The sequence below is a fragment of the Cervus elaphus genome, chromosome 5 (genome assembly GCF_910594005.1).
Source record: "Cervus elaphus chromosome 5, mCerEla1.1, whole genome shotgun sequence".
Taxonomy (NCBI): domain Eukaryota; kingdom Metazoa; phylum Chordata; class Mammalia; order Artiodactyla; family Cervidae; genus Cervus; species Cervus elaphus.
Window position 1 is genome coordinate 41,818,293 of NC_057819.1, and position 25,998 is coordinate 41,844,290.

The 25,998-nt window shown below is 39.1% G+C and overlaps 1 long non-coding RNA gene and 1 other non-coding gene across 2 annotated transcripts in view; both read right to left on the reverse strand.

The window, feature by feature from the left end:
- LOC122694113 overlaps positions 1 to 23,670 on the reverse strand; it is a 44,746-nt gene extending 21,076 nt beyond the window's left edge. Inside the window, exon 1 of the long non-coding RNA XR_006341118.1 lies at positions 23,582 to 23,670. This is a non-coding gene — a long non-coding RNA (uncharacterized LOC122694113). The remainder of the gene's footprint in view (positions 1 to 23,581) is intronic.
- Positions 2,176 to 2,248, reverse strand: TRNAR-CCU. Its single transcript has one exon. It is a non-coding gene; the product is annotated as a tRNA-Arg (tRNA).
- Positions 23,671 to 25,998: the final 2,328 nt, after the last annotated feature.

The following is a 25,998-nucleotide window of genomic DNA, read 5'->3' on the forward strand; positions in this document are numbered from 1 at the left end:
AATTCCAAGAACTGGCCTTAGAGAATGAGATAAACCTATAGCTCATAACAATCTATATCTTTGTGGGCATCAGAATAATTGTAGCTTGTTCCACCCGTTTATGTAAATGGGCAACTACAACTGTCAGCAAAGAGATGCCACAAACCCACGTTGACATCTTCCACTCTAAGAATACAATGCCCTATATCAGCATGAAGTTACAGAAGATGAACCTTCGCCCATGATCCCGTAGAAATGGAATGGGGATCTGTGAGTAGCTTTGGGCAGGAAAGATGCTCTACTCATCTCTGGCCCTAGCACACCTTTCAGATCTTTCATTCGTGCATTACCTTGCCTAACCTGTTGGTTCTTTCTATAGATCAAAGAAGTAGAAATAAAGAATAAGTAATTTATAGATGACCAGATCTCCTCCCTAGCTTCAACTTCAGTAATCTCTTGAACAAACTGTGTGAACAAGCTGACATCTAAGGAAAGATCATAAGAAGTCGACAAACCTGCATGCAGTGGAGGATGGCTATGACTCTGACCCCCTATCTCAATGATTAACTGAGACTACTTCCCTTTTACTCTTTAAAAAAAATTTCATGACTGAGAAGAATCTCTGGAGGTGGTTTTGGGGGGACAGTGAATCCAACCTTTTCCCCAGATTGCCAACCTTATGATTAAGAGCAACTTTCCTTTCTACCAACAACTAGTATTGATTTTTGAGTGGTGAGTAGCTGGATCTGAATTTGGTAACAGTGATGATATTTCCTACTACCTCTTGGGATTGTTGTGAGGTCTAAATGAGTTAGCAAATGTAAAATACTTGTAGCAGTATATACGCATATACACCTATTGGCTTTATTGTATTTACGCATGTACACCTATTGTGTCTCTAGGCCAGACCTCTTGCCTGAACTCCAAGCTTATACAACCAGTGGCTTACTTGGCATCCTCACTTTGATGTCAAATAGACATCTCAAATTTATTATTCTAAAATCAAATTCCTGATCTATCCCTCAAAACGTCATGTAACCCCTCCCTTAGTCTTCTTCATCTCAGTTAATGGCATCTCCATCCTTCCATTTCCCTGGAAAAGGAAATGGCAACCCACTCCAGTATTCTTACCTGGAGAATCCCATGGACAGAGCCTGGCGGGCTACAGTCCATGGGGTTGCAAAGGGTCAGACACAACTGGGTGACTGAGCATGCATGCATGAACCCTTCCATTTGCTTAGCCTCAGATGCCATGATGTCATCCTTTCATATCTTACATCTTTCTTACTTTCGTATCTTACATCATATCCTGTGGGCTTTGCTTTCAAAATATATTCAGAGCCTTTCACTATTATTACTCTTGTAGAATCATCTCTCACCTGCCATATTGCAATAGCGTTCTCATTGGTCTCGCTGCTTCCACTCTTCCTTCCCTCACCCTCCCTCAATGATCTACTCTCAATACCACAATCAGAATGACCCTTTAAAAAATTTAAGTCAGATCATGTCACTCTTTTGCTCAAAAGTCTCCAGTGGCTTCGAATATGATTCAAAGTGAACACCAAAGTCCTTACAACCCTCTCTGATCCCATCTCTATCTATACGCATTCATTTTTCTGCAGCCTCACTGGCCTCCTTTCTGTTTCTTGAACCTTCCAGGAGGGCTCCCACCACAGGTCTTTGCAATTCAGCTGTCCCTCTTCTCAAAATTCTCTTTGCTTGGATCTTCACAGCTAACTCTCTCACTTTCTTCAGTATTGGTTTAAATGTTACCTTCTCATTTAATGAACATTCTTCTCAGTCAGTTTGAGTCCTGGCCAACCATCCTACTCCCACCTTTAACACTCTCAGTTGCTCTTACTCTGCTCTACATTTCTCTTTTCCTTGGTATATATCACCTTCTAACATACTTTACAATGTGCTCATTGTTTTGTTTATCATTTATGCTTTGTCTTCGCCTATGAAAATGTGCCCATCATGAGGCCATCTGAATCTGTTGTTCGCTGCTGAATCCCAACACCTAGGACAGTGTCTGCCACAAAGCAGACACCAGATGGATAAAACAAATAGGTAGGTTGGTAGATAGAAAAATAAATTTGTGTTTATTGATTCAGTTTTTAATATTTATCTATTTATGTGGCTGCACTGGGCTTTGGTTGTGGCTCATGGAATCTTCATTGTGGCTGTGGGATCTTGTTCCCTGACCAGGGATTGAATCTGGGCCCCCTGCATTAGGAGCACAGAGTCTTAACCTCTAGACCACCAGGGAAGTCCCTAGATCTGTGTTTTAGAAATATCACTCAGGAAGAGTTTAGATAGTTCGGAGGCAAGAAAGAAAGGAAACTCTTTAAGATCTGTTCAAGAATCCTTGCAAGAATGAGAAACTGAGCTAGAAAAGAGGCAAGAAGAGCAATAAGTATTTCTTGGTAGAACCAATAGAAATGGATGGCAGTCTGTTTTGCAGGCAGAGAGAGAGCAACAAGGTTAAGTGGTAACTTTCAGATACTTTTCCCTTTATCCTTTGTTGTTCTTGACTGAGACCTCCCTGTAATAAAAAACAGATTAACAAGAGAAAACCAGACAGAAACTTAATAACGTGTATACCTCATGTATACCTGGGAGATGGCCAGGAAAACTGAGTAAATCTCTCTGAAATGGCCCAAGTCACCACCTGATATATCATCACCAGCTGAAGACAAAAGAAAGCTGTTAGGGAGTAGGGAGGTCAGTTATGGGAAGTTATCAGGAAAAGTAAGATAAACAAGGGTAAGGTTGTTATACAGAATTAAGTGTCCTTCTCCATTGCTAAGAGTTTTCTTGTGACTAGAGTCACAAGTTTCTAGAGTCATCCTTCTCTTTCTGGTACAGAGAGGGAAGTACCCTGACAAGTAGAGGTTTCCCTTACAAAAGAGTAAATTCTACATGTTTAGAAATTCTTCTATGTACATTTTTTTTCTAAAAAATAATCAGGTTAAAATAATATTTAAGCCAAAGAGGAATATTTAGGGATGGCCTATTCTGCTACCCTTCAATTGTCACCTCTTTTTGTTTCTGCTACTTGTAGTGATAAACTAATAGCAGGACTTTGACAAATAGTTGTGACTGACTGATAGGCTGAAACATATTTTAAAAATGAAAAAAAGTGGAAATTCCCTGGTGGTCCAGTGGTTAAGACTCAGTGCTTTCACTGCCAAGGATCAATCCCTGGTTGGCCAAAATAAATAAAAATGAGAAAAGTTTAGCTAATCACCTCACCCCCCAATAGCTGTTAATTATACCTGTGACACACTGCTAGATAACCCTCACTTCTCAATCCACTTCTCGCTTCTTCCATAGTGATAGAGTTTTAGCTGGATACATGGTCACTTGGTTAGAAACTATATTTCCCAGGTACCCTTGTGGTTGGATGAGGTCGAGTCACTGAAGTTGGCCCAAGTGATGAGAGTGGAAGTGATGTATGCCATTTCTAGAACTTTGCTTTAGAACAGTAGGCCAGTGATCCCATTTGATCCAGTCCCTTGTCCCTTAAGTGAAACAGGACTTTTTCATGACTCAGATTTTGTTTCAGGAAGGGAGACCCCTTTCAGAGTCCAAGAGGGGGCTCTTGTCTAACACTTCAAAATGAATTGTCTGAGGAGACACATGCTGACAGAGCAAGAGACTTTACTGGGAAAGGGTGTCCAGGAATAGAGCAGCAGGGTAATGGAACCCAGGAGAACTGCTCTGCCACATGACTTGCAGTCTTGGGTTTTATGGTGATGAGGTTAGTTTCTGGATTGTCTCTGACCAATCATTCTGACTCAGTGTCCTTCTGTGGTGCAGACATTGCTCAGCCAGGATGAATTCCAGTGAGAAGGATTCTGGGAGGTTGGTAGGACATATGGACTGGTATCTTCTCTCTCTTTTGACCGTTCCTGAAGTCTTCCTATTGGGGGAGGCTTATTAGTTCCACCTTCCTTACCAGGACTTCCTGTTGTAAGATAGCTCATGCAACTGACCACCGTCTTGCCTGGCCAGGGTGAGTGGTTTCAGTGTTTCCTTTAACAACTTGACCATGCAGATAAGGTAAAATGCCCTATTCAGGTGGAAAAAAATCCCCTTCTTTCTTTCTAGGTTCTTTGGTTCTAGATTCTGCTTTAAAATTGAATTGATATAGGACAGATTAATAGAAAAACAAAGGTTTAGACATGTAACTGTCACATACTTCCTGTATACATGGGAGATGCCCAGGAAAACTGAGTAACTCAGTGAAACGGCTGAAGTCATTGCCTTAAAAAACACCTCTTCAGCTAAAGACCAAAGAAGATCTGGGGAGTGGGGAATCAATGGTTACCTGGACAAGCACAGTAAAAAAAGGTTGTTATGCAGATTTGTTACCTTTTCCATTGTTAAAAATTTCTTACTTAGAGTCATTCTTTTTGGTAAGAGTGGGAGACACTTTTACAAATGGAGATTTCCCTTGTGAATGTAATTTTGTTTTACAAAAGACTAACTTGTACTCAATTTTCAGAGCTTCTGTCACATCTCAAGTTTTTAAAAAAATAACCAGCTTGAAATAATGAATATGCCAAGGAAGCATATTTTGGGGTGGCAAATCTGCTCCCCTTCAGCCCTATAGGATGGTGGAGAAATAAGATAAAAGGAACCTGTAGCCAGAGATACTCTGCCAATTACTTGGGAGAGAAATAAATGTCCATCTTCTCTAAACTTCAGTGTTTTGGGATCTCCTTGTTACAAAAGCTTAGCCTTTATCCCGATTAATACAACAGGTAAACTCAGTAGATGTCTTTGTTCCTTTGTTCCCCCATATTCAAAGGAAAGATGGGTACATAGAATTGAGAAGTTCTTGAAACACTAATAAAATTATTCTTTTAATTCTGGTCCTTGTGTTGGTAAATGCTTGTTCTCTGAATGTGATAAAGAATTACAGAATCATAAAATGAAAGCAGGATTTGAATCAGGACACTCAAGGTAACTTAATACTTTGATAAATACTGTGGTATTCACAGTGGGTTAATAATTTGGCACAGCAACAGATAGGCTTAATTTTTTTCCCATTGTATCTAGTTCTTTTCTTCTAGTTTCAATTATTTTTTTCTTCTTAATCTTTTTAGACATTCTTTTTAAAATAGGCTATACCAGATTATTTTACTATCTCAACTATTTGGGTGTGCTAATCCTCCAAAACTCTTTTGTCTGCTCACTCTTTCCCAAGGTAGATTATTTCTGTATATGCTTTGTGAGCTCATCTTCAGCTGCAGTGGTTTTTTCTATAAAGTCTTGCTTGCCCTAGAGGATGGTTTTGATTTTTTTTTTTGACACGTGCCAGTCTGGGACCGGTTTTTATGTTCATTTTCTCAATGTAAATGAGAACTTCTAAACTGGACATGGCACAAATCTGTGTTTTTTATTTTTCACCCAAATATTCTGGGAATAGAAACCCTCTTTTGTGTTCTTTGTCACTTCTCTGATGCTGAAAAACAGACATTTTTAGACCCTTTCACTTTGGGCATTAAACTTTGTGAGTACCAGCTTTAGTTCAGAATTTCAGTTCTAACTTTCTGTCTCATATGAGCCCAAGGCCATATCTCCTGACACCTATCACAGCTAATATCCTAGCACTTAATGGACTGAGGTCTCTAGTTTTTAGTCCAGTCCCTTCTCTGGGCCACTGTTACTACTTCAACTTTATGTTTCTTTTTTATTTCTGATACTTGGGGTATCCTTTCTTTGAATCTCAGCTATGTTAAAAACATTGTTTGTTATATTATGTCAGTCATTTTTAGTCTGTAAGATGAAGGGGTTCTGTGTTGGCTTTATTGGCCACATGCTGGCATGAGATGCCTTTAAGTACTTTTTAATATTTAGTTAGCAGAAAGACAGGTCTTTTTGTTTGTCTTTTTGTTCTTTGGTTTATCCCCGGCACCACGAACAGAACACAGCCTATAGAGATCATTCAGTGTATTTGTATTGAGTGAATGAATGAATGCTGGGTGGTGGGACTCAGCCTCTCCTGGACTTTCTAGTTCTGGATTCAAATATGCAAACCTCACCCTACAAAACAAGTCTGCTAGTCATCCCAATCTCATCTCATTAGAACACAGTTGAGGGCTTGTCTCTCATGACTTTGTCATAGCCCATGTCAATCTCTTTCTCTCACCTCCAGCAGCATTTAAGGCATTGCTTTCAGACACATTCAGTATATTCCCCAAGAGGAGGCCTGGTAAATATAATTTTCAATAACCTGGGGTTATATTTGCAGTGGAATTTGAGCTCCCGATCATGTTATAGTTCCTGGTTAAGGCTGTAGTTCTGGGCCTTACCTGGCTGGCCTGACCTGGCTTGTTCATCTCAGAATGGAAGAGGTCAAAGTCTTTCTATACCTTTGTTCATACACAGCTTTTGGAAAGGAAGTTTAACTTGTGGTCAACAGAATTAGTACTTTCCATGTGATTGTGAGAGCCGAGTCAAAAGATTTTTCACTAGGCAATTAGTGGCTCTCTGGAAACCTTGAAAAATGGGTTGGACTGGTCCTTAAGACTTTCTGCAACTTGAGAGTATTGCAACTACCCAGGTACTGAAGGGGTCAGAGTTCTCTTACTGCCATGTATATGAGGGTCTTTCACCTCTAATGAGCCCAAGTACTAGGTAAAATATTAAGCCAACAAGAAGGGCATATTTTACTGTGTTTTACATTTTATAGAGCTCTGTGTACCATTAACAGTGAGGCAGTCTTAGCTTTATATTGACTCTGCCACTTACTAACTTTATGCCTTTGGCAAGTCACTTGACCTCTTGGAATGTCAGTTTTTTCATCACAAAGAAACAATACTCATTTTATGAGGGTAGTTATGAAGATTAAATAATGTAATAGTAGTGAAATACTTAGCACAGAACCTTGGACTAATAGACACCCACTACATTCTAGGTACCTTTATTCCTATTTCCTTTCCTATCCAGGCTCAGTACTTGGACAAAGGGATAGGCTACCCACTCCCTTCTCCAGCATATCTTCCTGACCCAGGATTCGAACCAGGGTCTCCTGCATTGCAGGTGGATTCTTTACCAACTGAGCTATCAGGGAAGCCCCAATATGGCATAGAACTTCTATTTATTTATTTATTTGTCTGCGCCTTCGTTGTGGGATTTTTGATCTTCATTGCCGCATGTGGGATCTTTAGTTGTGGCATGCAAACTCTTAGTTGCAGCATGGGTGATCTAGTTCCTCCCTGGATTTTGAGCTTGGAGTCTTGGCCCCTGGACCAGCCAGGGAAGTCCCACAGAGAACTTCTTTTTAAACCTGGGAACCTCACTTCTCAAGAACCACGGACTTGAACCAGAAAGTTGTCTGTACACTAAAGTATTATTAATCAAATCCTATTTAAAATGTACAGAGGAGGTTTTTCAGTCTCCATTCCCTAAAAGTCACTGTGGATTAGGGTTAGGGGTTAGTGTTAGGGTTTAACTTGACTAGATCCAGAGGAAATGTACTATGATAACATGCAGATGCATCACTATTCCGTGGAAATATTGTCAGACTTCAGATTAAGGAGGGGTTAAGGAGAAAGGCATGATAGTTCCTGTTGAGAGTGATGGGAATGCTGATCCACTGGTTGAGGAGGAAGAGTAAGAGTAAGAGGAGTTTATGGGGCAGGGTGCAAGTTAAGGGGAAGAAACTCAACTGAGAACCTACTGGAGAAACATTAAAAACAGACAGGGGAAAAAAACAGTTATAGAGAAAGACAAGACAAAGTACTTAGGATAATAGCTGTCATTTCGAAAACTCCCTTTGGTTAAGCACCTGTTATGTAACAGGCCTAGGCCTAGATGCTTTATTAACACTTAACTTATCCTATTATTCTCCAATCAACTAGGTATTATTATGCCCAATATTGATGGGAAAATGGGAGCTTTGGAATATTACACTGACTTGGCTACTGAGTTGTGGAGTCAGAACTGGGATTCGGACACCAGTACCCATTTTCTTTCCATGAGGTATAAGTGCCCAGGACCACAAGAGACTCTTGCCATAAGGTCTCCAAATGCTGGTGAAAGGTTTTTACCTAAAACTGAGAAAAGAAGAATTAAAGTTGTGGAGAAATAACAATGGGTACCCTTCCTCAAACAGTATGCAAAGTTTGGTAGCCGACTTGCATCATGCTCTTGGGTATGATCTTAAATGTGGAGCTTGGCAGAAAGAGGAGGCTGGGAATAGTTCACTCACTGAAAGAGAAATAAAACACTTCTCTTTGATCCCTCTGAATGTTGGCAGAAGAAAATTATCCAAAGCACACAGTAGCAGGAACCAACCTGGGAGCTGTCATTTTACCACAGGGGTTTGCTATAAAGGAATCCTGTGGTGAATCTTGAAGAAAGTGTAAATAACATCCTTTCTCCAATTTATCTTTTTTATAAATCTGACTGTTTATGTCTTAGATTCTTTGAGAGTAAATTGAAACCATAAAGAAAAATTTAAAAATATTTACCAAATGTCTTGTTTATTTTGAACAATATTCAACATCATGAAATTATAGTGTTGAGAAGATCTCTGGATACCTCCTCAACATTCGTCATGATGACTTGATTTGTAACTGAAAATAAAGTGTTAATTGAAAAACAGTTTTTTGGCACATCATTTTTATTTTTAAAACTTAAAGTAAATTGGCAATCTGAATTTAGCAGTTTTTACCCTAGTAGGCCAGGAAACAATGTGATATATATTTAATCATAAAGAATGCCACCCAGTGGTAACTGTGGTACTGGGATTATGATTATGTTTTAATTCATTTTGTGCTGAAGGGCATGACCATTTACAGAGCCGTCCTATAAAACATGCCATGTACTAGTCACCTCATGTTATCAGCATCCTCCTGGAGGAATAGTGGATTTTCTTCCAGTTCACGCTGTGCAATCTCTTCGTCATGTGTGTGAACTTTGCAGGATGTCAAGTGCCCCATTAAAAATGAATGGAGCATGTGAGGGGCTTCTGCAAACCCTCTAATGATCTTCCCCTTTGAACAGACAGCATTTTATTGTGTAAATTACAAAACAGCACAGAGCCTGGCATAAAGAAATGGGGAAACTGGCATTAAACCAAGAAAAAACCTGGACCTCAGTCTAAGAACTCAGGAAACATTCAAATGTCATGACAGAATTGTTCCTTTGAGTTGCATAGGAATACAGACGGACTAGGAAATCCTTTATAATGTGGAGTTGGGTACAAGGTCTTACTCTCAGGTAGAACCCAAGTGAACATCATTGTTCTCACTGTTGGGCCTTGTTCTCTGTCTTCTCAATAGTATTATGATCCCCTTCCCCATACCTTCCCCCCTCCAGTCAGTCACAGTGTGGGAAAACCACCCCCTTCAGCAGTATCTCTTATCCGCTGTATTATTGATATCCCTAATACTTGATGTTGCTGTGTTTGTTTCTTTTCAGCTGAGCTTTCATAGTGTTCTCAGAAGTAGAGACTCAGTGTTAGAGGGTTCCCTAGAGAGCTTAAACCTCTTTTCTTTTTTTCCCCAACTTTATTGGTGTACAATTGACAAATAAAATTATAAGATTTTTTTAATTAAAAAATTAAAAAAATATTAATCTATTCATTTGACTGTGCCAGGACTTAGTTGTGGCATGCCAGATATTTATCTATGACTTGTGGGATCTAGTTCCGTGACCAGGGATTGAACCCAGGACTCCAGCATTAGGAGCACAGTCTTAGCCACTGGACCACCAGGAAAGTCCCTATAGAATGTTTAAAGTATACATCATGATGATTTGATAAACATAGATGTTGTGAAGGGATTCCCACCATGAAGTTAGTTAGCACATCCATCACCTCACATATTCATCTTTTTTCTGTGTGTGTGTGAGAACATTGAATCGGATATCGATTATATAATACAGTATATTAGGAACTTTAGCTACCATGTTTTATACTAGATCCTCAGACCTTATTCATCTTATACCTGAAAGTTTATACCCTTTTTCCAACTTCTCCCTATTTCAAACACCCTCACCCCGAGCCACTTTTCTGGCAACCACTTTTATACGCTTTGTTTCTATGAGTTTGACTTTTTTTCCCTTGATGCCACATGGAAAAAAAAGTGATAACCATGTAGTATTTGTCTTTTTCTGACTTATTTCACTTAGTATAATGTCCTCAAAGTCCATTCATGTTGTCACAAAGGGCAGTTTTTATTTTTTCTCAAATTTGAATAATATTCCATTGTCTATGTACCGTATCTTCTTTATGCACTTATCCATTGATGGACACTCAGGTTGTTTCCATGTCTTGACTATTACGAATAATGCTGCAGTGAACATAGGGGTGATATGTCTTTTTGAATTAGTGTTTTTATTTTCCTTGACTATGTATCCAGAAGTAGGATTGGTGTATCATGTGGTAGTTCTACTTTTTAAAAAAAATTATTTAATTTAATTAATTTATTTGGCTGCACCAGGTCTTAGTTGTGGCAACGGGATCTTCTATCTTCATTGTGGCTTGCAGGATCTTCACCTGTGGCATGCAGATTATTAGTTCTGGCATGTGGGATCTAGTTCCCTGACCAGGGATCTAATCCAGGCCCCCTGCATTGGGAGCATGAAGTCTTAGCTACTGGACCACCAGGGAAGTCCATCTATTTGTTGTTGTTGTTGTTGAGGCAAGGAATACAAGTTTATTTGGAAAGCCAACTGGTCGGGAAGGTGGCAGACTAGGGTGTCAAAGTCAGTCAGTTCAGTCAGTTCAGTCACTCAGTCATGTCCGACTCTTTGCGACCCCTTGAATCGCAGCATGCCAGACCTCCCTGTCCATCACAAACTCCTGGAGTTTACTCAGACTCATGCCCATCGAGTCGGTGATGCCATCCAGCCATCTCATCCTCTGTCATCCCCTTCTTCTCCTGCCCCCAATCCCTCCCAGCATCACGGTCTTTTCCAATCAGTCAACTCTTCGCATGAGGTGGCCAAAGTATTGGAGTTTCAGCTTCAGCATCAGTCCTTCCAATGAACACCTAGCACTTATCTCCTTTAGGATGGGCTGGTTGGATCTCCTTGCAGTCCAAGGGACTCTCAAGAGTCTTCTCCAACACCACAGTTCAAAAGCATCAATTCTTCGGCACTCAGCTTTCTTCACAGTCCAACTCTCACATCCATACATGACCACTGGAAAAACTATAGCCTTGACTAGATGGACTTTTGTTGGCAAAGTAATGTCTCTGCTTTTTAATATGCTATCTAGGTTGGTCATAACTTTCCTTCCAAGGAGTAAGCATCTTTTAATTTCATGGCTGCAATCACCATCTGCAGTGATTCTGGAGTCCAGAAAAATAAAGTCTGACACTGTTTCCACTGTCTCCCCATCTATTTCCCATGAGGTGATGGGACCAGATGCCATGATCTTAGTTTTCTGAATGGTGTCAAAGTAACCATCTTCAAGTCCATCTATTTTTAATTTTTAGAGAAACTCTGATGCTGTTTTCCACAGTGGCTGTATCCACTTACATTCCCACCAACAGTGCATTGGGTTCCCTTACTGTACATCTCTTGTTGTTTCTTAACTTTTAAGAATAGCTATTCTAACAGATTTGAAGTGATATCCCACATTGTAGTTTTGATTTGCATTACCCTGATAATTAGTGATATTGAGTACTTTTCCTGTACTTTGTCATTTTTATGTCTCCTGTGGAAAAATGTCTATTCAGGTCCTCTACTCATTTTATTTATTTATTTTTTGCTATTGGATTATATGAGTTCTTTATATATTTTGGATATTAACCCCTTATCAGATAAGTGGTTTGCAAATATTTTCTCCCTTTTGGTAGGTTGCCTTTTTGTTTTGTTGATTTTCTTTGCTGTGTAGAAGCTTTTTAGTTTGATGCTGTCCTTGTTACTTATTTTTGCTTTTGTTGCCTTTACTTTTTGTGTCAAATCCACAAAATAATTGCCAAGATCCACGTGAGAGAGTTAAAACCCCTTTCAATAGCCTTCATCCAGTTGCCTGTGCTGACAGCAGCCTTAACCTACACCTGAGTGAATTTGTCTTCATGGCATTTTCTGGCTTTTCTGAGTCTGTGAAAGGGGTGGGACCATCTGTGATTAGCATAAAGAAAGCAGCATGATTTATGAAACATCTGATTCTTAGACAGTATCCCCAGGGTGGAGATAGCCTGGGGCTTATTGATTTTCATGACTTTCTGCTTATTTGGAAAAGGGTCTTTTTTGACATTATAATGGTTTCATAATTTCTATTTAAGGGTGTACATCTGGGTATATTATTGTTGTTGTTTTCATTTTAGATAGCAAGTAATATGAGTGAACAACATGGCTTTCATGCCATAAAATTGTTAGTTTATTAAAACTGTCATCTGGCACTTAGATTTGAATTATTTATATTTTTTTTTCATAAAGTGCTGACAGTGATAACAGGACCAGAACCATAGTCTGGTTTAGGAAGTTGATTGACTCCTTAGCTTTTCTTGCCCTTAGGGAAAGTTGCAGACAGCATTATCTTTATCATGACTTGTCACTTTATATTTACCGACTACTTACAGGTACATTACAACTACAGGAGTTAAAAAGAGAAGCAGTACACTTCTTTCCTTGTGCCTTTGGGTCAAAATGTGCCTAAATTCTGATAAAGGCTCACCTGTCAGAAGAGGCAGAATGTCAAGAGTCCATCCCAAGGAGTCATTTTATGGCTTCTTGATAGGATTAAGAATCCAATCCTAAAACTTCACAATATAACTGATTATACTTGGCCTACATAAGACTCAACTTGTATCTTGGCTTCTCATTAATCTCCTCTTCCTCCTTCAATCACTGGTACCTTCAAGTTATTTTTTTGGCTCTTTCCTTATTTGTCACATTTTAGCTTGACATCCTGGATACTCTATTCCTCTTCTGCTTCATCTACCCATTCAGGTGGATGAATCTGCTTCATTCAGGACCACTCACTATCTTCCTGGGCCACCAACTTTCTCCTGAGAGAAAGGACACAATTGACCCGCCAATCCTTCTCGTTCTCCATACTCTACACAGATTGTCACCCCAAACTTCACCAAAGCTATGTCCTTGGACACTGATTGGAATGAACAGCCTGCAACAAATAGGGAGATTTAGAAACAAATATAACTTTCCAGTGGAAGTTGAGGAATGATATTGTATCTGGGGCCCTTCTGTCTTTTTGTTTCCTTCATCATTGTGATCCAGAAATTTGCTTCTGCCAGCCCTGCTTCAGCCTGTTTCACAACTGCAAGGGAAAAAAGTCTGTGGAGAGGAGAGACCATTTCAACTAGGCGACATAGCCTGAGGATAGAAATAGAAGCGAAACCAAAGATAGGTTTGGTGAACTGGCTTGACTAGAGTTCATGTTTCAAGTTGGAGAGTTTCAAGTAGGAGGAAGATAAGCAAGATAAGACTATTAAAGACCATTATTAAATAACTTGGAACTTGATAGCTAGAAATCATTAGAGATATTTTTATGATATTACTGATTTTTAGATAATCATTTACTGAGTAAAGGGTGTAAAAATCTCTCCGTAATGATGGTAGAATGTTTTTTTCCCTTTTTCTCTCAATTATTGCTTTATTTAGAGACTGTGTTATTCATTGCCATGCAACTTGAGAACTATTATATCTTCCTTGTAAGTTGACTTTTATTATATAGTGATCTCTTACCTGGAATGATGAATTTTCCTTTAAATCTACTTTGTATGATATTTATACTGTAACATAAGTTTTTTCTTCCTTCTTTCCTTTTTTTCTTCCTTCCTTCCTTCCTTCTTTCCTTCTTTATTTCTTTTCCACAGAGTGAAATATTCTCTTTGGCTTTGGAACATCTTAGAGTTTTACCTCCTACTTTTCTGATCTATCCTCTCTGTGTCTTTCCTCTTTTCCCCTCCTCCTCCTGGTTACACAGAAAACCCAGGCCTTGTACATTTGTGTACCTGGACATACATGCTAACTTGTGTTGCTAATTATTTTATCCTAAGAGAGTTTATCTTATGGTTTTAGCTGTGACCCTATCTTTGAAGCTAGATCTCGCATCTTCTCTCCAGTTTTGTGTTTCTGTCTCTCAGCCTACCTCTATTATCTTCCTCCCCAAAATGAACCTCTTCCCTATATCATCTACCCCATTATCTTTTTATCTTGGGCTTGGAGCCTTGGAATCATCTTCTTTTCTCCTTTATTCTCTATATTGTGCTGTCATAAATCCCTTGGTCCTGGAAGGAATGCTAACAGAATCTCAACAGTAAGTTCACAGGGGAGGAACAAAGCCAGAATCCGGGTGGATGGGTAACTAATAACTATAGTCTTACAGTTTATCTTCTGTAATTCTCTCTCTTATCCTCAATTTTTATTCCTTTGAAGCCCTGGATACAATAACTGTCCTGGAAAGTATTCCAGTCCAAGATTCCAAAATTCTTAATCAGAATCTTTTTGGTGAAAGTGACATTCAGTGAAAATCTCTAGCAACATTTCCCCTGATTGGAAAAGAATTGAGGATCAGACAAAGATTCTGGGAAGCCATGACTCCACAATGTGTAAAGCATGTGTTGATAGCTTATGAAAAGGGCTGGTGGGATGTGCCTGTCCCAGTGAGGATAACTTCTTCCTAATTAGACTGTTGTTTCCCAGTTCTCCCTGAACCCCATGATTAACTTTAAAAAAGAAAATAAGTTCTCCCTAGAAGATTTTCCTTTAATTTTCTCTTTTCTGTATGAGCAGCATGGATGAAAGAGTTCTGTGATTGAGATGAGATTCTCATCTAACTATTGGGCCATGGCAGCAGGTATTGAGCATCACTATTAGTTGCCATATAAGGAACCTAGTGGGGTTTGCAGTTTTAAATGTTATTGTTTTTCTCTATAGTAATATCCCTCTAATCCCCTTGGTTATCCTTTTCCAGTGATATAAAATGCTCTGACTTGTGTGAGAAGTCTCTAACCTTTAGAAACCCTCACTCAGCTTTCTTTTACTGGAGAATTGATTTTCATTCTGAGAAAATGCTCCTTCCTTTTACTGAATAGTGAACTGAGAGTCCTTAAGTAGAATGAAGGGAGATGGGAGTGGGCAGGTCAAATTTGCCATTCTGTCCTCCAGATGAATGAGGAATCTAGTTCTCTGGAATCTAGAGTTTCAGGGGTCTGCTGGAAAGGGAAAAGGCATTCCTTGGTTATTGTAACCTATTTAAACATTCTGTGGAAATTTCAGTCACTTGAGATTTTTCTAAGAAAAGAAAAAGAAAGTCTAAATATAATCCTAAAAGGCAGTTAACCTGACAACAAAGCACACCCAGTTGCAGAGGTTATTTCTCTGTAAATTGGTGAAATAGACAAAAATCTCCCCTGGTATTACTGGCTGTAGCTACTGCTATACTTTATTTCATGCTCTCTCTTCCTGGCAGCATCACTGGTCTTTTCCATCTGGGCTTCCCCAAACCTTATGCCTGGGGGCACACACATGCTCCTCCTCTTATCTGGAAAGCTCTGCTCCCTTCTCCCCAAGCTGTCTTCCCACCTGCCCTCAAAAAGCAGCTTGACGACACTTCACAGAGATAGCCTGAATGCTAGCTCTTCCATTTTGCCCTTGGTTCTTCCTCCCAACCTCTCAACTTTTAAAACCTGTTAGCAGTGTATCAGATCCATTGTGCTCTAATGGGGGACAGCAGGGGATGCTGGGCCAGGCTCTTTGACCAGTAACGGGGAGGGATTTCTCCTGATCTGCCCACACTCTGTCATCCAGTCGACCAGCAGAGGCTGGTGGTGAAGGCCAATCGTGGAACAACATGAGGCTCACCCCAGCTGAGCTGCACAGATGCAGCCTGCAGCAAGCAGTGTCGTACTTTCCTGTCCTTCATCTTTATGAATGTTTGACTTCATCTTTTCTCCCTGGTGGCAGGTGTTTCTATAGACTTTGTGCTTGCGTATATTAAAGAATGTTGCTTTGTTGAAAGAGGATAATAAGCAGCTAACATTATTGAAAACTTATAATCTTGTAGGCATTCTTATAAGCATTATTTAATGTGTATTAAATTCATTAACTTATTTAATCTTCCCAACAAATACTATGAGGTAGGTATTATTCCATTTTATAATTGGGTAAATTAAAGCCCAGAGAGATTCAGTTACTTTCCTAGGGCCACACAGCTCATAAATGCCAAAGCTCAAGCTCCTAACCCTGAGACTATGGTCACTCTAGACTTCAGAGTCATACAAGATATGCAGGGCTTAATAAACATTGACTGGACTTATGAGGAAGTTCAGTCATCTGATATCATCATTAAACTTGATTTGAAGAAGTGACTGAAAGTTTATAGAGCTTAGAAATTTAGCTCTAGATGAGACCTTAGGGTTCATGTCATCAGGGAACCTGAGGCCCTGGAGCAGTGAGATGAGTACTGTGTGCTTCATCTTGTTAGGTAGTTAGAATAGGGAAAAAGAGTCCAAAATGGTGGTGGCTAAAAGACCTGAAAGGGAAAGCCCGCGAAAATAGAACAAAGGAAGGTCCGAGAACCGGAGTGAGAACCTCAGGTAAAACCAACAACACTCCTGGCCGGCCCAATTTACATAAGACAGGCCCAGGGACAGAGAAACATATAAAAAGAGGAGCCAAAGCCCTCTTCTCTCCCTTTTTGCTCCCTCTCTCTCCCGTGCGATGGGGCGATCTTCTCTTCGCGTCTTTGGATCAACGTGCCCTCACACTTCGAAGATGGATTTTCCTGCTATTATCTAAATAAATAGAGCTGTAACACTGAGCTGTAACACTGATTTATTTAAGAGCTATAACACGGTCCGTTCGAGACCTGAGAGCTATAACACGGTCTGTCCTCCGAGAGCTGTGACCCGCCAGGGGGCTTTAATGTCCGTCACTCCAAATTTTTGTTGTGACGAGACAAAGAACTGAGGAGTATACACTCGCGTGACAATCTCATCTGACCCGGATCTTCCTGTCAAGGCTCCCAACAGGAGTGAACAGGGAGCGGTGCTTAGTTTGTGTGGTGTGTTCACAACATTCCAGGTGCCAGACAGAATTCCCAGGAAGTGGAAGTTTTGTCCCTTGAGGGTTTTATGTACTAGGACGTGGCTGTGGTTTTAGCATTTTAATTATTCAAATCATAAGAAGGTAAATATGTACAATATTTAAAACCTTTCTTATTTTATATAAAAGGGAAACTTTGGAAACTTAGATTTAGAGACTGACTTTTATTTAGAAATGTCATTGCATCTGACAAAGTTCACTATCTAAATCTGAAACTTTCAGAATTGTTTTAATAAAATTTGAAAAAGTAATTTGTCATACTGATCTATAAAAGTGTGAATTACTCTGGGGATTAGCAGGTGAGTTTCTGCAGTAATTAGGTGTGCCAGAAATAATTCCCTGCTTCCCTCCCCCTCTTCCTCCCTCCTTTTCTACATTTCCTTGCATTCGTCCTGGCCTCTCATGTCATTCTTCTGGGATTGTCTAATGTAATGAATTTCTCTTCCTCTACCCTGGAAAGTACCACTGTTTCCATTATCTCATGGAGCTATATGTGTGTGTGCATTTTGTTGATCTTGTAGTATTTCAAAGAACTATAAAAACCTAAAATCAGGCTGGTGAAAAAAAAAAAAAAACCACCTAAAATCAGGAATGGCCACAGAAAGGGAATTTTAATGGAACAGTTTTTTTTTTCTTGACCTGAGGGTTAATCAGGATCCTTCTCTCCATAATTTTTCAACTTCTCCATTGCAACTTTTTTCCTAATCCATGAGTGCACTCTTTGGACTTTGATGAAATGTGAGGCTTTCTGGTGAAAAATGCAAATTGACCAGCAGTCATAAGCCCTGTGTTCAAGTCTCTGTTTTTCACTTGCCAGCTGGGGAAATGAGTCTTCACTAAGCCCTGTGTAAAATAGAGAGAGGAACATTTGCCCCACCTACCTCATCAGGGCTGCAGAGCATACCAAATTAGATAAAGAGAGTAGAAAAGTTTTGAACAAGTCTTAGGTTTTATTTTGAAGAAGGTGACAACTACTAGGTTTTGAGTGCCAGGAGCCAGGTGTTCTACATGCATTATTGTTATTTCTGCAACAAGCCTGAAATCTGTTTGCTTTTTTTTTATAGATGAGAAAAGTGAGGCTTGAGAGATAAAGTGAATTTCCCAAGATTACATCACAGTGGAAAATCACAGTGGAACCAATTTCTTCTATAACAAATTGTTTCCTTAATTAATGTAAGGCCTTTGTTCTGAGTTCCAGTTCTTGCAGATAAATAAACTATATATAAGTTTGGTCAGAAGTGTACTAACCGTAGGATGTACTGCTCTGCTTTGGGCCGTTTTAATTATAAGAAACCTTAGATTTCAGAGAGATTTTGGAGGAATCCAGGGACAGAAATTGAATTATAGTTGGGTTTAAAGGGAAGCTGTAATGGACCAAGGCCATTCTTGTCTCCCTCCTACTTCTTTCTCTGGCCTCACAAACAAAACATTCCTTTTTATGTTGCCTCCACCCTCTTCTCTATTGCCTGGCTCCCTTATAACTGCATGTATGTGGCCTATAATAAGGACTCCAGACCTCTTACATCATGGCACCTCTTGATATATCCAGTTAGCTTTTACCCCTACTGATAACTAAAAATTTCCCTAGAGTCTTTTAGTTCCGTTTCCTAAGGGGAGGAATTTAACTGGCCAGACTCATCTGTTTTACTCAGACTCCAGGTCATTGATTGCTGACAGGCCCATGAATTGGCTGCCTTTGTATTAGATGTCTTCCTTTGGTTATGTCCATTTAGGAAAAGTGGTAGGAAAAGTAGGAAAGGAGAGTTAATATGACAACTATATCACTTATATCTATTATAAGAAGGTATTTGTTTTTACAGTTCCTAATTTTTCCCAATCTTATTAAAATATAAAACTGACATATAATTTTAATATTTTACTGTTACATTTTAGCCTTTGCTCCTTTGTTCCAAAATACCCCTGCTTCTAACATATTCTCAATATTTGGATTCCAAGTGATTCAAACTTTAAGGTATGGACTCTAGGAAACACTGCAGCTTGTTTTCATCTTCTGAATCAGCATTACTTATGTTGGTTCTATAGTTACATCTATCATTCTTTATGTGTTTTTGAAGAATATAGTAAAACATAGTACTTCAAAAGATCTTCTTTCTATTAATGGAAGCAATCATGTCCTCAAATTATTGCTGAATTATCTATAATTTAATGTAAAAGGTTATCAAAATAAGAAATGCAAGGATCTCTAAGCATTGTGAATGCATGGAAAGTGAAAAGAATGGTTCATTCTCTAGGAGGGTCTGCAGAATTTGGAACTGTGAACAGACCTTTAGATTTGCTTCCTTTTTCCCACACTTCCTGGTTTGTTTGGTTTTTTCCTCTTTGCTGTTGCTCTGCAAATGTATAATGTACACCTAAGCATAATGTGACTTTTTTTGGGTTAGATACAAATATCTATATATGTCAGTTTATATCAGTGATTCCAATCCTTTTAATCCTTTGACACATATAGAAAATTGTACAATTTGTACAGTACAGTAACATAAGATGGAATTGATTTGAAAATGTTCTATGTTGTTGTTTAGTCACTAAGTTGTGTCTGACTCTTTTGGACTTTAGCCCCCCAGGTTCCTCTGTCCATGGGATTTCCCTGGCAAGAATACTGGAGTGGGTTGCCATTTCCTTCTCCAGGGGATCTTCCTGATCGTGGGATCAAACCCAGGTCTCTTGCATTGACAGGTGGATTCTTTACCACTGAGCCACCAGGGAAGCCTGAAAATGTTTTGTAGGGTTTAGCAAAATATTTATTACAAATTCTTCATTTTATATAATTATAGAAATATATAAAACATCAGATAAGACATTATTACATTTTATATGCCTAGTTAAAATGTTTTCACATTTTTATATGAGAAATGTTTTTTCATAAACATAACCTTTTTGTATCAGACTTTATATTAGAAATGACTATATACCATTCCTGACCAAGACTTATTAATAATGATCTCTTCTAATCTCTCCAAATTGTTGTTTTTAAAAAAAGCAATGAGAAACTTTGGCCAATGACAAAAATTTACTTAAGACATTTAAAAAGCAATTCAGTTGAAATTACTTTGAAATCTTCTAAAGCTCTTTATTTCACTGACCAATGTAATGTTGAAATTTCTTATTCTAGCTCATGCTGGTGGGTTCTAGCTTGACTTTGCTCTCCCTCATTTACACCTGTTTTGCCTACTTTGTGGACCTCATATCCACTATTAGATACTAAAATTGAAGCTTTAAAGAGACTGCTTAGCCAGCCACCACAATTGTATCAGGTCAAACCTGTAACAAATCTATCATCTGTGTATATATGTATGTATCTCTCTATGATCTATCTAACAGTCAGTATATCTATCCAGCTAGCTAGGTAGCTGATCTCCTAGTGGTTCTGCTTCAAGAATTGAACTGAGACTTTGGCAAAAGACAAATCTAAACAAAAATTCACATAATGAGTGGTTTAAAATTCACTATGCAAATGAGGAGAAGGCAATGGCAACCCACTCCAGTACTCTTGCCTGGAAAATCCCATGGACAGAGGAGCCTGGTAGGCTGCAGTCCATGGGATCCTGAAGAGTCAGACACAACTGAGCGACTTCACTTTCACTTTTCACTTTCATGCATTGGAGAAGGAAATGGCAACCCACTCCAGTGTTCTTGCCTGGAGAATCCCAGGGACGGGGGAGCCTGGTGGGCTGCCGTCTATGGGGTCACACAGAGTCAGACATGACTGAAGTGACTTAGCAGCAGTATGCAAATGAACTGTTAGAGCAGTTACTTGCCTCTAGCTTGGCAATTACTCAAGTGCACACTGCAGCCATGAAATTAAAAGACGCTGACTCCTTGGAAGGAAAGTTATGACCAACCTAGACAGCATATTGAAAAGCAGAGACATTGCTTTGCCAACAAAGATCCATCTAGTCACAGCTATGGTTTTTCCAGTAGTCATGTATGGATGTGAGAGTTGGATTATAAAGAAAGCTGAGTGCCAAAGAATTGATGCTTTTGAACTGTGGTGTTGGAGAAGACTCTTGAGAGTCCCTTGGACTGCAAGGAGATCCAACCAGTCCATCCTAAAGGAGATCAGTCCTTGGTGTTCATTGGAAGGATTGATGCTGCAGGTGAAACTCCAATACTTTGGCCACCTGATGTGAAGAGCTGACTCATCTGAAAAGACCCTGATGCTGGCAAGGATTGAAGGCAGGAGGAGAAGGGAATGACAGAGGATGAGATGGTTGGATGACATCACCGACTCAATGGACATGAGTTTGAGTAAACTGCGGGAATTGGTGATGGACAGGGAGGCCTGATGTGCTGTGGTCCATGGGGTCACAGAGTCAGACATGACTGAGCCACTGAACTGAACTGAACTGAACATTAGTCACAAACAGACAGAAGCATTGGTGGTGGATTAAAGATTGCTATGAATTCTTTGACACTCTTCCCATTGAGAAGTGGGGTCTGTTTTTTCTTTCATTGAATATGGGCTGGCCAGTGACTTCTGTGACCAACTGAGCTGGAAAGAGTAATGCTATATCATTTCCAGGCCTATTCTCTAAAAGGATTTGGCAGCTTCTAACCATGTTACATCCCCTAACTATGTAAAGGTTAGGGGATGGAGGAAATAGGGAGATGCTGGTCAAAGTATACAAGTCTTCAATTATAAGATGAATAAGTTCCGAGGATCTCATGTACATCATGATTACTCTAGTTAATAATACTGTATTGTATACTCGAAATTTGCCAAGAGAGTAGATTTTAAGTATTCTGAGAGCAAAGGCAGCTGATTAGCACAATAATAATGACTAACTCAAAGTTTTGAAAGAATAGAATTAAATAAGTAATAAAAGACATAAGATGGGAAAGGGTGATCAAGCAGATAAAAAATTAGTAAGAATTTAGAAAATTTGAGCAACACAATTAAGAAGTTTGATTTAATTCAGAGCTAGTAACAGATGTGCTGGGTACCCTGGAATGCCAAGTATCAATTACAGATATTGATCCCCTTGGCCCTCAAGACAGACTGGCAAGGCCTGCCAGCAGCCCCAAGCTATGAGAAACCACAGCCAAAATTCCTTGGAGGAAGGCTGGAGCAGAATAAGGTTTGACAGGGAGCCCTATGATCCCTGGAGAAGCTGAGCACAATGAACAACTTGGAGCACTCACTGCTCTGCTATAGGCAGTTTGCACGACCAGCATGCTCTCCCAGCTAGAGGTGTACTTCAGCAGCCACAGCAGGGCAAGTCTGTCTCCTGGGAACAAAGGGCCAGTGGAGCTTCAGGAGAGTTGGTGTTCTAGGTGCCCAACAAGGAAGAGATTGCCGGATCATATGGTAAAAGTATTTTTAGTTTTTTTAAAGGACCTCCATCTTGCTTTCCATAGTAGCTGCACCAATTTATACTACCACCGACAGTGTAGGCTGGTTCCTTTTTCTCCATTATAATGGTTTATTTTATGTATCCAACTTGACTGGGCTGCAGAATGCCCAGATAGCTGGTAAAACCTTATTTCCAGGTGTGACTGTGGGGTTGTCTTTGGTAGAGATTAGCATTTCAGATAGTTAGACTGAGTAAAAAAGATCATCTTCACAATGCGGGTGGGCATCATCCAATCATTGAGGGCCTGATTAAAATAAACAGGTGAAAGAAGAGTGAATGTTCTCTTTATGCTTGAGCTGAGACAGCCATTTTCTTTTGTGCTCAGACATCAGTGGTCCTGGTTTTGGAGCTTTTAAATTCTGACCATGACTTTATACATCAGTCCCCCACTCTCAGGCCTTTGAATTTGGGCTGAATTATGTATACCACTAGTTTTCCTGATTTTCCAGCTTGCAGATGGTGGATCTTGAGACTTCTGTAATAAATTTCTTCTTATTTTGCTCTCTCTCTCTGTATGTGTGTGTGTGTGTGGTTCTGTTTATTTGGAGAACTCTGACTAAAACATGCTTGGTTTTTTGTTTCTTTGGTGTGCCTCAGGATCTTAGTTCCCATCCAGGGATCAAGTCAGGCTGCAGCAGTGAAATTGCTGAGTCCTAACCTCTAGACCATCAGGAAATTCCCAATACATACTTGTTTAAATTTATCCACATTTTAAATTCCCACTATATGCTTATTTAATTTATCTGATTACCCTTGTTCTTTGCATTGCACTTCTTTACTTTTTGGCTAAAGTTTCTTCTTCGTGAGTATATACTTAGTATTTTTTTCAATAAAGGTCCACAGATTTAGACTTTTAAAATATGCCTTTTTGTCACTTATTTAAGATCTTTATGCAGAAAGAAATGAAAAGACTGGCAACCAGAGGCCAGAACTATGTATCACAACTCATTTCCTCATACATACATTTTATAAGTTCTTGTTTATATGTGAATACGGGTTTCCCTTCCACCCTTATGCAAACATTTACCCCTTCCAAGAATTACTTTAGGATCCACAAAGAAGGGAGGGCTAGTACTCACAAATAAATTTCAAAAGACAGTCAACTATACACTGTCAAAACAAGAGGGCTGAAAGAGTTCCAATATATATATATATATACATATGTACATAAAGAGATTCAAATATACCTTTTAAAAGAAGGAGGTTCAGAAACTGCTCTGGTGGTTCAGTGGTTAAGACTTTATGTTCCCACTGGAGGTGTGAGGGTTTGATCCCTGGTTGAGGACAGAAAAAAAAAAAGAGGGGGTTCTTTGTTATGAAGAAATAGAGGAATATGGTATTGAAGGTCTGTAAAGGGGTCATGATAGTGGTCCAAGTGAATAGAACATTAGAATATTTTTGACAGTTCAATTTTTAACTTTTAGGGATCATAGCATAAAGTTTGGTCAGTTATGAAGGTGCTAATTTCTTTTTTTTTCCCCAATTATTTTTATTAGTTGAAGGCTAATTACAATATTGTAATGGTTTTTGCCGTACATTGACATGAATCAGCCATGGATTTACATATGTTCCCCATCCTGAACCCCCCTCCCACCTCCCTCCCCATCCCATTCCTCTGGGTCATCCCAGTGTACCAGCCCCGAGCACTTGTCTCATGCATCCAACCTGGACTGGTGATCTGTTTCACACTTGATAATATACATGTTTTGATGCTGTTCTCTCAGATCATCCCACCCTCGCCTTCTCCCATAGAGTCCAAAAGTCTGTTCTATACATCTGTGTCTCTTTTTCTGTCTTGCATATAGGGTTATCGTTGCCATCTTTCTAAATTCCATATATATGCATTAGTATACTGTATAGGTCTTTATCTTTCTGGCTTACTTCACTCTGTATAATGGGCTCCAGTTTCATCCACCTCATTAGAGCTGATTCAAATGAATTCTTTTTAATGGCTGAGTAACATTCCATTGTGTACCACAGCTTTCTTATCCAGTCGTCTGCTGACGGGCATCTAGGTTGCTTCCATGTCCTGGCTATTATAAATAGTGCTGCGATGAACATTGGGGTACGTGTGTCTCTTTCAGATCTGGTTTCCTCGGTGTGTATGCCCAGGAGTGGGATTGCTAGGTCATATGGCAGTTCTATTTCCAGTTTTTTAAGAAATTGGAGGTGCTAATTTCATCATTATCTGTGAGCAGTAAACTTTCTTGGTCTTAAAAGATATATATTTATTTCACCTTCACTTTTTAATGAGAATTTAGCTTGGCATTGAATTCTGTGTTTATGATTATTTTTGCATAGCATTTTGAGGTCTCTTATTTGCCTTTGAATTGCTGAAGTTTTATTATGTTGTGGCTAACTTTGGAATTAGTTTAACTTATTCTTCTCAGAACTTATTATTATTGAACTTCAGGATTCAAGTTTTTTAGTCATGTATGTAAAAGTTCAGCCATTATCTTTAAAATTTTTTAAAAGTATCCTATTTTCCCTATTTTCTACTTTTTGAATTAAATATATATTAGACTTCCTCATTCCATCTTCCATGTCTCTTAATCTTTCATGTTTTCCAGATCTTTATGTCCTTGTGCCTTCTTGATAATTTCCTCAAATCTGTTTTCCAGTTTATGAACTTCCTTGCTGTTTCAAACTGCTCTTTAACCCTTCCATATACAGTTTTAATTTCCTTGACATCTCCCTGTACTGATGGATGGATTTTTGCTTAGACTGCCCTTTCACATAGGGTATAATCCTTTAAGTGTTGTAACTTTTATGCAGTGTTCTCAGTTCCATCTTTGTCCATATGGTCTCATGCCCACGCTATGTCCTCACACAAGCATGAAATTCCAAGCACTTAGGTGAATAGATCAATAATAAACTTTCCATCACTATAATACAGCTACATCATGAACAGACACTTTGAAACTTTGCTCTGTTTTCAATTACCTCTTTGTTTCTGGTGCCTGTAGATTTTTCTTTCTTTCTTGAGAGCTTAGCTATGAATTTAAAACATTTAAAAATTATGTTTTATACAGCATTTCTAGGTTTTTATAGTGAGGTTTATCTTAGTCTACATTTTGCTAGAACAGAAAGTCTTGAGTAATACTTTAATAATGAAGGGAAAAAATTCTCATTATTTGTTTTAAAAAGAAAATGACAATATGTGTTGTTGATCTGGCACCAGGACAAATTACTCACACAACACAAGCCAAAAAGGTTGGCTCTGTCTGTGTTTTAAAGCATGATGGTAGATCCCAAAGCTATCCTACATCTGCATCTTTGTGGCCACATAGTTTACCATCAGAGAGCATGAACAATTACATGATGGGTTTACTGTCAGTCCTTGTGAAGTAACTCGTCATAGTGAGTATCAGAATTTTGAGTTCTAGTCATTGGCTCTACCACTGACCCAAAAGGTCAGGTGGCCAGGACCTAACTATTTATTAAATGATTTATAATATTAATTAATTAGATGTCATTAATACCCCAAGAAAAGAATTGTGAATCACCTACTATGCCAAATCCTAAAGATACGGAAGAGAAGCTGATAAAAGTTGCTGCTCTCAAGGAATTTCCAGTTCAATAGTAGGAGACTGGCTCTTGGAAT